This window comes from Planococcus citri, chromosome 3, assembly GCF_950023065.1.
Source record: "Planococcus citri chromosome 3, ihPlaCitr1.1, whole genome shotgun sequence".
NCBI lineage: Eukaryota > Metazoa > Arthropoda > Insecta > Hemiptera > Pseudococcidae > Planococcus > Planococcus citri.
Window position 1 is genome coordinate 31,957,788 of NC_088679.1, and position 14,851 is coordinate 31,972,638.

The window sequence follows — 14,851 nt, forward strand, 5'->3', positions numbered from 1 at the left end:
ACGCGGTAAAAAAATACCCTGTTACGCGTTTAATCGGTAATTTAATTTTATTTACTTTTCTTCTTTCTTTTAGGGATATTTAAATTTATTCGACACGTTATCGTGTACTTGTCATTAGACACGATCTGTGGATTACTTTAAACGAAAAATAATCATCTGCTCTTCAGTCGTTCACGATTATGTACCGTTTCAAGATCTTACAATTCGTTTGATCCGACTTGAAATAATAATAAAAAAAAAGTGACGCTAAAATTAAATCGATCGATCTCATAAATCAGTTTAGAAAAATTACGAGATCGTGAAGATGGTTTCATTTTAATGCGTACACCTTTCATCAAATATACCATCATTCGAGCTACATAATGTGATATAATTCCTTCCACAGATACAGCGAGATTATTTTACTATACTTTCCGCGGTGGCAATGACCTAGAAGGGTGGGTCGAACATGATCGTTTCATCTTCAAGATTGGCAAAGATGTCAAGACATCAGGATTTTACATAAATCATGTTTTTCAAATACACAATAATTCCAAACTAGTAAATAACCCACCGTTTAAAAATGATCAACTTCCCATCAGAAAAGTTTAAATAACCATTCAAGTACCCAGTACCAAACCTCTCATTCGGGCCGGGCATCCGCTTGGAGCGCCACTGTCGCACCAGCGGACTTTGATTTTTATCAGGACGAAAACGTGATACGAGAATGTTTTGATATATAATTTCAGTTGAATTTAAGTGTGTTTGTTGATTGTTTTTGTCCATTTGAACACATCGATTCACACAAAAGTTTCTTCAATACAAATCATTCTGAAAAACTTCGAATTTTATTTATGTCAAATATCAAATATCACGTTTTCGTCCTCGTCAAATTCTAAGTCCAGCAGCGATACTAGCGCTGCCCGGCCCGAATATTGATTTTTCGTAAATTATGTGTATAAAGTGCTCATTATACAACTATAATCACGGCCAAAAGTGAGCTTTTATCGGCGACCTATCATGGGGAAATAAAATAGCAACTTTATTTCCCTATCGACGTTGAGCAGCAATTTTATTTCCCTGTCAGTTTGTTTATGTTATTGTATCAGCACAGCGCATGCGCAGTACTGTATTATGGTGTAAATTTTTTTTATCACTAAGTGACTAAAACGTGAAACTGTTTCATAGTTTCAGACTTTCATGACGAATTGGGAATGTAGATAATTTGTAAAAATTCGCGATATAAATTCAATACTTTGATAAACACGAATCTGAATATTGATAAACTTTGAAAAAGGCAATCAATTGAAATAATCAATACACTTTAATCATGAAAATGTCACATTTCTACTGTTCGAATATCACTTAAAAACGCTGATAATTTTCTCATTCGATCTAGATTTCTAAATTGTTTTCATTTATTGTCATAGTACCTGATTTTCTAGAAAATTAACTCATCAACGAAGACGGTCCGAGCTTCATATGTATATTGATGATTGATAACACCGAAGAACAATCAACAAATATTACAACAGCAACACTAGACAATTCTGCCGGAATTTATCAACTTGAATAGCTATGATGAAAATAACACAATTTAGTTCTGCACGGTAAGTAAGGTGAAATGTTTGATGAAAGTATTGAATATTGAAATTTACTACTGGCATAAGTCAATGTAGAAAATGTTACTGAAGATGAACGAACAAATAATATACTTGAACTAAAGATTGAGAGAAGTTATGCTGTCAATGACGAACTCGTTTGTATTTGTTCTAAGTAATAAGTATCATCCTAATTGTAAGTAATTACAAACGGAAGGTAGTAGTATTAAGTTACGATGAGTTTTTGTTCTACATATTTAACTCTCAAGTATCTACATCCAAATATCATCTAAAAACACTGATAACGTCTTCCATTCGATCTAAATTGTGTTATTTTCATCGTAGCTAACTTACTCATTCAAAATCTTTTACTTCAGTGACTTCATATACCTAGGTAGTTTATTCAAGTTGATACATTCCGGAAGATTTGTCTAGTGTTGTAATTTGTTGATTGTTCTTCAGTGCTATCAATAATTATCGATAGGTATACCAAGTTCGGACCATCTTCGTTGACTAGAATTGAAAGTAAAACTAAAACAAAACACAACTAAACCGTTTAGCATATTGTGCTCGCTCGTAGGCACTAGTTGAACGGTTAAATATAATGCTCGCTTCAAACGAACCATCTTCTTTGATGAGTTTAATTTCTAGAAAATCTTCACAAATATGAATTACTTAACTACCGATCCAAAATCACGATGCAAATTGAAAGTAAAACCAAAACAAAACACCACTAAACCATTTAGCTAGTATGTACGTGCTTGCTCGTAGGCACTAGTTGAACGGTTAAATATTATGCTCGCTTCAAACGGACCATCTTCGTTGATGAGTTTAATTTCTAGAAAATCTTCACAAATAAGAATTACTTAACTACTGATCTGAAATCACGATGCAAATTGAAAGTAAAACTAAAACAATCAGCGAACATCATAATCGTGATTATGTATTGTTATTTGATGATCTGAGATCGCCAATAGAAAACTCACTTTTGCCCTTGATTATAGTTGTATAATGAGCTCTTTATACACATAATTTACGAAAAACAGTATATGTGACACGGGTTAAAAGTGCGGTGTTATAAACTCGTACGTTATAGCCCTCGCCTACGGCTCGGGCTATAAAGTACTCGTTTATAAAGCCGCACTTTTAATCCTTGTTACGTAATATACTATTTCAAAAAAATACGCAGTTGATAAAATTTCATATTTTTCTAATAAAAAGTCCACTTCATTAGAAATTTAAAAAACAAATCATAACCTTTTTCATTCATTTTCCATTATTAAATTCCTAAATTTTTCAGTGCCTTTTGAAAAATTCACTTTTATTAACTTCTTTGTTATTTCAACGAAACGAATACAAAGAAAATTTCATTTTATTGCTTCATTATAATATCGAAATACAATCTGGCCTTGAAATTAAAACGTCGATAATCATGGTATATTTTTTTTCAAAGTTGCTTTCATAGCCAAGCCTCCGCTGCTTTTTACTCGATTTTCTTCCAGGTGAAAAGTTCTCAATTTCGAATAACCTTTTCGAGTACACGCAGCATTTTTTTAAATTAAAAAAAGTATTTTCTTATATTATTTGCCGAATTAATGCATAACTTTGAATATTTTTTTACAGCCCGTCCTAGAAGAACCTTGCCAATTTCATAGGTATAAAAACGTGAAATAGCCAGATTTTCATCAAAAGATATTTTTCAAAGAGAATTTTTTGCAATAAGTGATTTAGTTGAAGATTTAACGATGCATAAATTTATTCAATTTCTTCCTATAACGCGTGCGTTATTATTTTTTTCTTGGCATTATAAATAATTTAAAAAGATACATATCAGCAATGCAGCGATCAATGAAACAAAACGGCGGGTTTCAGCATGATTTAGGAATGAGAAATACCTCATGTAATGGCCAATGGGCAATATGGGTGATCGGTAGGAAAGGAAGAAAGGTAATAAATTTTACACGAGCAATTTTTTTTTGGAAGCGAAGAAGAAATAGTAGACGATATTTGCTCTGAAATCGTTTTATGTAGCTCTGAATGGTTCTGATATCTTGAGCTCAGTACAATGTTCATTCCACCCTTCGTCACCACCAAAAAATCTTCAAGATTCGGGCTGAGAATAAGTTTATTCTTTAACCTCCTAGAGGAATTAACCCTTTGGAGGTTCTCTAGGTTTTCGGGTTAGAAAATTTAAGTGCCTTAATGAGTGTGATAGGGTACCTCGCCCAATTGGCCAAACCACAAAAAAGTCGAGCTTTTGATGAAAAGTTTTATAGGAAAATGAAAGTTTCCAAAAAACACAAATGTGACATTTCCTAAAAAAAAATTGAATGTATGCAGAATTTTTTTTGAAAAAATGAACCAAAAACATGTGTCAAAAACATTGAACAAAAGCACTCTTTCAAAAAATGAAATAAAAATTGAATTGGAAAAAAATAAAAAAACAAGGTTGAAAAAAAGTCATCTGGCAGTTCACAAATTCAGCGAGAATCAAATCTTGTTGGCAAAAATGCCTTTGTTTAAAGCATGAAGAGAAGAAAAATCTATGTCGCTAAGAGAGGATTTTTTATCAAGTCATAAAATCTTTTCGGAAATCGAGCCGAAATATGGGACAAAATTTAGCGAAATTGCGAGCTTTCTGGCAGGAGGTAACTAATTATAAAAACATTTTCGCCTTTATTCACGAGATGTAGCATAGAATTTTCTTTCATTTTGGGAAAAAATGAGTATTTTATCACTTATTGGAGAATAGGAATATGAAGATGAAGATGAAGAGAAATAGTAAAAATAGTAAATAAAAATCCAAATTCATCTACGAGTTCAGTCTTTCATTTCGTTTACGCTGTGGATTTGTGTTTTTGTTCACTATTTCTCTTCATCTTCATCTTCATATTCCTATACTCCAATAAGTGATAAAATACTCATTTTTTCCCAAAATGAAAGAAAATTCTATGCTACATCTCGTGAATAAAGGCGAAAATGTTTTTATAATTAGTTACCTCCTGCCAGAAAGCTCGCAATTTCGCTAAATTTTGTCCCATATTTCGGCTCGATTTCCGAAAAGATTTTATGACTTGATAAAAAATCCTCTCTTAGCGACATAGATTTTTCTTCTCATTCATGCTTTAAACAAAGGCATTTTTGCCAACAAGATTTGATTCTCGCTGAATTTGTGAACTGCCAGATGACTTTTTTTCAACCTTGTTTTTTTATTTTTTTCCAATTCAATTTTTATTTCATTTTTTGAAAGAGTGCTTTTGTTCAATGTTTTTGACACATGTTTTTGGTTCATTTTTTCAAAAAAAATTCTGCATACATTCAATTTTTTTTTAGGAAATGTCACATTTGTGTTTTTTGGAAACTTTCATTTTCCTATAAAACTTTTCATCAAAAGCTCGACTTTTTTGTGGTTTGGCCAATTGGGCGAGGTACCCTATCACACTCATTAAGGCACTTCAATTTTCTAACCCGAAAACCTAGAGAACCTCCAAGGGTTAAAAAATGCTGAAAAAATCACAAATTGTGCCGGAGGCTCCAAAATGACCCAGAACAATGAAATTTGGTTTGGAGGAGTTGATATCAGTTTCAGGACTAATTTTCATCATTCTCGCATCATAAATGCACTTAATACAAAATCAATTGACAAAAGTTGGCAATTTTTTCAAAAAACCATCGAAAAATTGATTTCCGTAGCTGAAGTTTAGGTTATACGGGTTTCAAACCATGCCCTTTCCAAAAATCGTGTTCTCGTCCAAATTATATTCCCTCTTAGTCTTAGCTTTCCATTAATATTCACCTCAAGCTTATAAATTACACCCCTTACTTTCCCACGGCCGGTACTCATTGGAAAAAAAAAGTAATTTCAGAAACTAAAAAATTATAAAAAAGTAATCAAAAAGTAATTTAAAAAATGACAAAACATGGCCAAAACATTTTAATGCAGAAAAAAATTATCGAAAAAACCAGAACTTGTCGTTTTTAAAAAGTGATACTTTTTCGCAATTACTTAATCTGTATTTTGCAACTTTTTGCTGAAGGATTTGAGCTAAAATTTTTTTTTCAGCTGTTTCAGGAAAAAACGACACATTTAGGACAATTTTTGGAGAGGAGTGGGACTTTTTGTAATTTTTTCCAAAAAACATTTTCAAGCCATTTTTTGACAAAAAAAAAACGATTTTTTGAAAATTTAGACAAAAGGAGACACTTTTTGCGGTTTTTGTCATTTTTTTGACAGAAAATGAGAGTTCAACAGTAATTTTAGCAAAATGCAGGACTCATGACAACTTTTGGCAAACAAGCAAAACTTTTTGGTAGAAAACGAGACGTTTTGGCAATTTTTGGAGGAAAACCTTAATTTTTGGAAACCTAATTTTAGATAAAAAGTAGGATTTTTTTAGTAAGTTTGCTCGCATCCTGCTTTTCTGAAATGTCACTGCATCAATTTTCCATTGAGTTGATCACAGAGTAAAAACTCTGGAAATTTTTTTTGTGATACTTGATTATATCTTAGTAAAAATTATGATATTTTTCACAGACTGAATGTATAATGAATTAATGATTACACAAATATGACAAAACGTTGAAAATTTTTTCATAATTCCCCCACCAATTTTTTTCTTCTTTTGTTCAACGATCAAAAAATGCAGTTTCATACTCATCTGGTCCACAAACTTCAAAAGTTTTCAAGAAACATAGAAAAAATGTCCACATATTGAGGACTCGTACGCCTTTGGGCTTTTCTTTAACATACAAAAAAAAAAACCTTCGATACTCCTTCGCAACTTCACCAGCCACCTGTGGCTAGTCCAATAATGCGTACGACCCTAACACTCTGTAAATTCATCAATAATGCTGATAACTCACGCTGACTCGACACTTACGTCCAACACACTCGAATCCATGTGTAATTGTGTACTCAATTTAACCTTGCTATATGCGATGTATGATTACAATTTTCTTACAAGATTCTACAGCATGTTTAATCACCACGCAATAAACATTCGAGGTGCGGACGTGCACCAGCTGAATCCACCGCATGGTATAATTTGTGCGGTAAGTAAGTAAACGAATAAGTGGTAAGAAACGATAGGGTACGAGACGAGAAAGAATCGATATGATATCTAAAGGCTGAAATAATCAGTAATATAATTTCGCCGACGAGCTTGGAATTTTCTCCATCTCCACGCTGTTACAAGAGGCAGGGAACGTGTCAACGTCGTCTTAGCATACTTTCGCGTATAATTTTCACCCGAATAAAGCGTCTCGTTAACATCAAAGCCAAGCATCACCTTTGGCATGAAATAGTTAACATTACTGATAAATATTCAAATTTCCCTTCGGCAATGTCATCCTCATGTTTATCCTGCTGCGTACAACAGCGTCGTTGTCGTCGTAATCGTCGCGTAATACAAGTGGGAAAAAAATTCTTCATTAAATGTCGCATCCTGAACAACATCGCGTAATACAAGGGAAGGAAAACGGAAGTCAGAGCTGTAGAGAGGGAAAAAACACCTCAAAATCTACGATAACTAGGTCATGAACATAAATACTCCGAAGTGCGATTAATCGATTGTTACGAGTAATTAATTCATTACAAATCGTCTCGTCCTTTTTTACCGCGCATTCATCGTTCGTCGTCGTTCATTCATGCGAATGAATTCGTCGTCGAGATCGAGACTCTGTACATGCAATACATATTCGCTATACACATTGTAACATCCTCTTCGCTTTAAAATGAACATCGTTTCTTTACATACACATAATTAACACCCCGCAGAAGTCTCGCTGATTTACAAAACACGCTGGCGAAACGTTTCATCTGATAATTCGCGTGCTAATTGTCCGACCGCGATTGTAATCTTGATTGATTATGTGAAATTTACGCCGACGATGCTCGTTTCATTCGCAAAATAGTACCTACGTCAAAATGTTTCCGTTTTTACCACGTACAAGCCCCAGAGAAAAGAGACAAGGGGGATATCAATATATATATCGCCGAATGTTACTTACTGATAGAAATTATTTCAGAAACTATGATAGCTAGAAAGCTCAAACTTGGGGTGTGGAAAGGTGTGGATAACAGGTTATCAGGAAAAATCTAAAAACTTTGAAAAGTTAATTAGGAAAGCTTCTAGAGCGAGTTGAAAGTTGAGAACTTATACAGCCAAATCCAGTGAAGCGACGTTTTGGAACGTTTAGGGATGTTTAACACGTCATCATGCACTGAAACCGGTTTGGTTAGCGAGTCTTTTGTGACGCTTTCTGCAAAATACCTGACAGTGGTATCTCACAATACAGAAACTCGCCTCTTCCTCTTCACCATACTACATTGAAAGCATGTGCCTTTTTAAAACACTCCACAACACCAGACACATGCGTCAATAGTATGAAATCACATAGGCCTACAATACTACATAATATGTTCTTACATTGTATGCGCGAGTAAATCCGAATTTGCATTTGGGAGGGAGGGAAGGAGGGGGTGAGTTGGGAAACCCAGAAAGGATAGATAGAGAATAGAGATATCAGATACATCAGATTTTACAATATTTTGTCTGCGTTTCAAGAACTTCGAAAAACAATTTTCAAAGTTTTTTTCATGTTCAAATAGATTTTCTGTTATCACGCAAAAAGAATCATTAAAGGGTACCTACCTGTTGTGATAAGTGAATAATTCTGCGATGGGATATGATAGGAAATTGTGAAATAGAAAAAATCATACCTAAGAAATTTAAAGATTTTCAAAATGTGAAAAAATGTTTTCAATTTTTTTGAAGTGATGGACCGGGGTCAAAAATCCAAAAAACTTACTTCTTGCGGGTTCTTTCATTCGTTTTCGAGCTTCTTGGTTACTTACATTTTTTTACTATCACTTCTAACAATGATTGTGAAAACAAGAGTAAGAGGTTTGAGCAATGGGAAGATCAGGCGAGCAGCCCGAGCGAAGCGAGGGCGCGAGCTGTCGAGTGAAAGGAAGGGGTAAAGCTCGAGTGCAGTGAGGGGTATGCGAGCAGCCCGAGCGAAGCGAGGGCGCGAGCCGGGGGTTGGAGCCGCGAAGCGGCTCAGGGGGCGTAGCCCCCTAGTATACTATAAAAACTCAACCTATTATTAAAACTTATCCGCTGTCGACGTGGTGTAGGTGTATAAAGCAGGTGTCGATAATAATTTCTTAATAGTAACGATGAACGACGACGACCACCACCATTGTAGCAGACGTTTCGCGACTGCGACTGCAACCGGTGTAAATATACTGTAAAACAAAACTACATACAGCATGCATAAATGATATAACCCTCTCATAGCCAGACTTGAACAAATAGGACGAGAATCATTAGAAGAGCACCACGCAACATCTTCGATGTCGTATTAATTAGGCTTCCTTCTCGGTAACAAGATCTTATTAAGTGTTACCTGAGCCACTGAGGTGTATTCGCTGTTTCTTCGATTCCCTATTCGGCTCGAGCCAATTTACTCGCGGTGATATTTCCATATGAAATATGCAAGACATATTCGAATACGAGAGACCATCAGTCACGTTAATAAGATTCGAATTTTGCAAAAAATAAAATTGCAGAAAGACTTGAAAATTTAACGATTTTAACGAGCAACAATGAATCTGTTTTTAAAACGATGGAATTGGTTTCCCATGTAAAATATGAAAACCCACTGCTTATGCCGAAAGAAATCAATATTTGGGTTCAAAATTGAAATTTCAGACATCACATCGTGAAAAATTGATATTAAAAAACAAATCTAGTTCTCAACAATTTACTATTCAGCCATAGACCGAATAGGTGAAAAACATCAACATAATATTGTCTCTTTCTTAAAGTAAAAAAAAATTGGGCTCTCGTTGGAAGATTTTCAATGATGAAGGCATATTTTTCGGAAAGAATGGAGGAGGGAGGGAGGCAATACTTAAAAAATCACGCAAGAGTTGGAAAAATTGCGCATCTGATAACAGATTTCTAGAAGAGTGTTGAAAATATTTTATCAGCTCATAAATTTCTCTTTATACACACCAGATATTCTAATCTGATCGTTTTATCAGATAATAATAACTGCAACCCGCACCCCCACCTACCCATCATTCAAAATCGAACTCGTCGAATCGATTTAAATACATTACAACAAATATTAGCAGGTATTTCCAACATATTCAAATATTTGCAATCGGTTTTGAAAAGTAATATCTTCTGTTATTTCCTGATTCGAAAATGCATTGTATTTTATTTTGACTAGTTTCGACAGTGTAAATGGGTTTTTCTACATTTATTTTGTGGCCAGCAGAAACACGAAAACAAAATTCTAATCGAATCAATGATAAAAATTTACGACTTACGAGCATGTATAGATAGGTATCACATAAGTAGGTGCCAATTATCTTGAATGTTTTCTATTTTTAGATCGCATTGCACTCAACTTATTCCTATACCTACGTACCTACCAGCATTGAAATCTTACCGTTTATCTTTATATCTTTCCAAAGCTTTATCAACGGGGATTGGACGCTCAGACGCTCAGTATACAGAATATTATCAATTTTGGAACTGATAAACGAATTTCTGTTTGTTATCGACAGCTGCAATTTATTTTTACCATTCTATCCTACGAACGACTTTCCTGTAGATAGAAGTACGTACACGTACTGTAAGTTACTGATCTACTGAAAAAAATGTTGATATCTGTCTGAATTTGAAACGTTACAAAATGTCCGAAAAATCTGTCAAAAATTATTGACAAGATGGCAAAAATATTTAAAAAAACAAAAAAACAAAACAAAAAAACCGATAAATTATCACTAAAATAAATTTAAATAATCGTATGTACTTTGTAGAAAAAGTAAAATTATTCATTTAAAAAAAAAACCACACATTTTCAGATATTGAAAAATGCTCAAAAAGCAACCCAACATTTGCGAACTTTTCAAAAATCGAAGAAATTTTCAATTTGAAAAGTTTTGTTCAAGAAAAGAGGAAAATCTCAGGTGAAAATTTAAATTCTAAAAATTTAATAATTTCCATATTCGATTGTACTTTTGAAGGTAAAACTAATTTTTTCTCTCAAAAATACCATTTTTGAATTCTCAGATTTGCATCGGTGGAGGGGGGAGGGGGGAATGTAAGATATTTTTTCATACACAATTCGAATCTGTATTTCATGTGAATATTAAAAATTCACTTTTTTAACCACGAGTACCTATATTTTTTTTAAAGTTCACACCACAAATTGCTCTGACATCAAATAATTTTTGAAAATTCAGACACAGAACTAGGGAGTGAAGCAGCCAGCAGGAAAGCAGTGTAGGGGCGATTTGAATAATTTTGATTCCATGAATTCAAATCTGAAAATGACGATTTAGGTTTTTTGGGGGAAAATGTCATCTTAGTACTTGAAAAAAAACGAGAGTGCGTTGTAAAATCTCAAAATCATAACGCAGGGCATTTGTAGGGTCTCTTCAAAAATTTCCGCGGATATTTGAGCACAAAGTTTTCGAACTTCAATCCCCCATGCACTCTCAAGCTTCAGAAAAATTTTTTCATTTTTTTTCTCCTTAAAAGTGCGCTCTCAATAATTTTTAAATTTTTTATCCTCCCTCCCCTGCGCCTAATTTTCAAAAAATTCAATCTCAACATTTTTGTGGATGTGTTTTTAATTTTTATTTTCCACTCAAGAATGTATTCCCAACATTTGAAAGTACATTATTCGGACTTTTGTCCCTCCACCCTTTTCTCTCCGCTTAAAAAATGCACTTTCGAAAATTGACAAGGTGCCTACTACATAAATCGAAGAAATGAAAAAGGATGACTTTTTGATCACTTTGACGACCAAGTAGACACCTTGAATGAGAAAGTCATTAGATTTCTCCTCTGTCTTCAAAAATATTTGAATTATTTGGGATTTCCCTATATTCATCTTGAGCAGACTTCTTCACCGGATCATCAAACTGAGGTTCTCTTAACATAATCCCTCGTTCTTATTTTCTCAACTTTACACAGTAATTATTCAGAAAAAAATCAAGTTTTACTGAGTTCTCAAAGAAAATTCCAGGACTTGCAGAAGTGTTTAAAGTTATTACAGAGATTCGTCAGCGAACGAAAAATAATAGTATTGGAACAGGTTGATTTCAATACCCACAAAATGACCAAGGGGGGGGGGGGGCTCATGTCTCTTATAGTCATTTATGAAACTCTTTGCACTTGTAGAGTAATAATGTTGTCGAATCTCAAGAAATACTCCCTTCCATTTTACGCTAATACAAACACACGGTTACCTCATCAACCCTCCCTTCCCCCGATCCACTTAATTCTCGACGAACGTCGTTTTAATGAGTAAATTCGTCTTAAAAGCAGCCCCTACAACGACTTAAATACTTAATCGTACATCGCTCGTAACGAATTCAGCTCCATCAACAAACGTTTCCTCAATGCAACATGATGTCGAACACACTCTAGTTCACCTTAAAAATTGAAAACTTCATTAAAAATACACCACTACCGTACTACCGTGGGCTTATTTAAAAATGTATACGTAGGCGGAAGAGTTTACTCAACCACACCTTTTAAAACCATCGTGTAAGTATTCCCTGGACGGAATTTAAAATTTTCAAATCACTTTAAACGCTGGCATTTAAGCTCGTTCGTCGTGTGGTACGCCTTGTATATGAGCATAAGGTTGTTAGGACATGTACATTACATGTAGACGCATAAACGCTACAATATTGTACGAGCATCGGAGAACTGGTGGAAACAGCTAATGAGTGTCAGAGTGAATATCCTCGTCGTATAGGTCTATCTCTCTATACTAAACTATAGAGTGTATAGTGTACGTAAACGTATAATATGTCGCTATTATAATGTATTATTATCATCTTCGGTACATGACAGGGGGTCCATATAGCGTCGTTATAATTGTTTTAGTCGGCTTGATTTATTAAGCAACTTTAACCTAGTTTAACCGTTTGAGGTTTTCATTTATTATTCCCCTCGACCCATCGCGACCAATTTGTAAATGTACACGCGAAACACGCGAGAAAATTTCCTTTCTTGGCGAAAATTTCGGCGTTAGTGGATATTTAATGCATGAGAAAAGCTGGCGAAGAAATGTATACTTACGTACTTTACTTCGTATATATTATACGTACGTTCATAAAAATCGATTAATCTTTTCAACATCGTGTTATATGCAATAAAAGAAATTACTTCGCGATGCGAAGTCGACTAATTACGTAAATTGCTTAGCGACAACGACGACGATGAATCAATACGAAACACGAGCCGTATTATGAAGCATTTTTTTTTTTTTACAATTCATAATTCTAGAGAAACCTTACAAAGTACACGAAGTGTAGTTTGGTGACGACGACGACGACGACTCATCGATACCTTGTAAAAATTCACTTCGATTAAATCGAGCCTTTGAAATATACAAATATACGAAAGGTAGGCAGGAGCCAGGAGGTAAGTAAGGTATATGTAGTGCACGACGTGTAAACAACTCCTATTCCATAATGACCGGATTTGGATTTATACGGCCGAAGGCCGACCGAAGCCCGAAGAAATCACTTCTTGTCAACGAGCTTTGAAAATTCGACTGGCGAAAAAAACAACCTTTCAATTTCGTTGATCGGTTTTTGTTCTGGTATTAAAGGCAAAATACCACGAAATAACAAATATTTAACCAACCCTTCAATAAAATTTCGTATAGGCAATCTTTTAAAAATAATATTCAAATATTTAAAGTAGGTATACGCTATGCAACAAAAACCATTCGCTGTGTTTCGTCAAAATTCAATATAAGGATTTGTTCTTCTTTAATATGGCTAAATTCCGTAACCACTTGAAAAATTTATCGGCGAATTTGATACTGGAGGGGTAAAAGCTACGTTTCATTGCTATATCTTTCGAATTCACTCTCTCATTCGAGCTTATATACCTATATATCGCGTATAGTAATTTCAAAGGTGAATATTCCGCGTGTTTGGATTGGCGTAGCGAGCTGTCTGAATAAATTGTTGTTCTTTGAAATTGAATACCATTTCATTTTTTTTCTTCTTCGTATAGTATTTGAGCGCAGAAAAACATCACAATATTAGAACGAGATTGTGTCTTCGTGATTTTCCTGCACACTCGTTTAATTCTTTAATAATAGCGTACCAAGCGATGATTTATTTTTGTCGACGACGTAAGGAAATGCTGAGAGTGGGTAAAAAAAAAAAAAAAAAAAACATTTTCCGTTGATTTTTTTTCACTAGCTAAATGGTATTTTTAAAGCAATTCTGCTACGGTAATGGCTGCGTAAAGATAGCAAGGTTAAGGATAAGTGTTTTTAAATAACGAACTTTACCTTATACGTGTACCAGAAGATGAAAAAAATCAACAAAAAGGTTCGTTTCATTCGTAGGTACATTTCGAGCAGAATTTACACAGCATTATAAGCGATCGTGATTTGGAATTCAATACGGTAGCAAGTGTTTAGACACCTGAGGCGATTCTCCAAATTTAAAAATAGATACCTGCTGAAACATTCGGTCAACCTGTTTGTTTCATCGGCGTGAAATATTTTTTTAAGAGAAATCCATCTTTGGTTTATCAACTTCTGTCTATTGTTTCACGTAAGGTAGAAGGTACAAAAATTTGTACAAGATGGTCAATTTGAAAACGGTTTTTGCCAACACCGTTCGATCAAAGCAACGTATATGTAGGTAACATAAAGAAAGGAACAAGCGGAAGGGGAGGTGCTTGGAAAAGTTTACGAAGCGCAAATCTTTCATTGGGCTCTTTCGTTCAATATTTTTCTTAATTATTTTGTTATTAATTTTGATCTAATTGGTAATTTATTTTCAGATGAGTTTTCGTAACATTTTAAACGTTATTTTGAAACATCAACAACCCACCACCACCAGGTTAAAGTTTTTCATTATTGAAAAAATTTTCCATTAATGTCAAATATAGCGAACGAAAAGAAATCGAACTTTTTTTTTGGTCCTTCGAGGGAAAACAGATATGAGTAGAAAAAAGGTTGAGGCTCCTATGCGTATACTATACGCTGGGCCAGGGGTCCTCAAAGTACGATCATATTTTTAAAAAAATGATTTTCTGCACTATTTTCGACCCTCGAATCGATTGGAGATTTTTTTAAACCGTTTCAAACAATTCTGGAGCCTCCTGCAGATTTTGGAAATTCACAACAACACGTCACAACATACTCAAAACTACAAGTAACCCAATGTTTGAAACAAGCTGGGGTGAAATTTTCAGCAAGCCACTCTT

General features: G+C 34.3%; 1 protein-coding gene and 1 long non-coding RNA gene across 3 annotated transcripts in view; both read right to left on the minus strand.

Annotated features, from left to right (window-relative positions):
• ASPP (Ankyrin-repeat, SH3-domain, and Proline-rich-region containing Protein) overlaps positions 1 to 14,851 on the minus strand; it is a 309,410-nt gene that overhangs the window by 287,100 nt on the left and 7,459 nt on the right. The gene's annotated exons all lie outside the window — the stretch shown is intronic.
• Positions 1,285 to 2,727, minus strand: LOC135841086 (uncharacterized). The gene is made up of 2 exons (XR_010557838.1): positions 2,567 to 2,727; positions 1,285 to 2,458 (listed from the first exon to the last, which is right to left on the minus strand). It is a non-coding gene; the product is annotated as an uncharacterized LOC135841086 (long non-coding RNA).